Raw genomic sequence first — 385 nt, 5'->3', positions numbered from 1 at the left:
CTAAGGGGGAACATGCCACGAAGAGAGGAAGGAATTGGGGTTCTTATCTCTCCTCATGCCTTTATCTCCCTGAGTCGTCTGCCTCTTATCTCTCCTCCTTCCTTTCTAGGTTCTGTCTCTTGACCTCCTTTACCTCTCTCACCCATTTTCAGTCTGGTTTTCATAAAACAGAAAACAGTTTGTGACCTGCATCAGCGTGGGTGGCCGGGGCTGTGGACCCCTTGGCTGTTTGAGCCTTGGGTTTTTTTTTCTTTGAGACGGAGTCTCACTCTGTCGCCCAGACTGGAGTGCAGTGGTACAATCTCAGCTCACTGCCAACTCCGCCTCCCGGGTTTACGCCATTCTCCTGCCTCAGCCTCCCGAGTAGCTGGGACTACAGGTGCCA

This window comes from Colobus angolensis, unplaced genomic scaffold (genome assembly GCF_000951035.1).
Source record: "Colobus angolensis palliatus isolate OR3802 unplaced genomic scaffold, Cang.pa_1.0 Scaffold22, whole genome shotgun sequence".
Taxonomy (NCBI): Eukaryota; Metazoa; Chordata; class Mammalia; order Primates; family Cercopithecidae; genus Colobus; species Colobus angolensis.
This window is presented reverse-complemented; position numbering follows the sequence as displayed.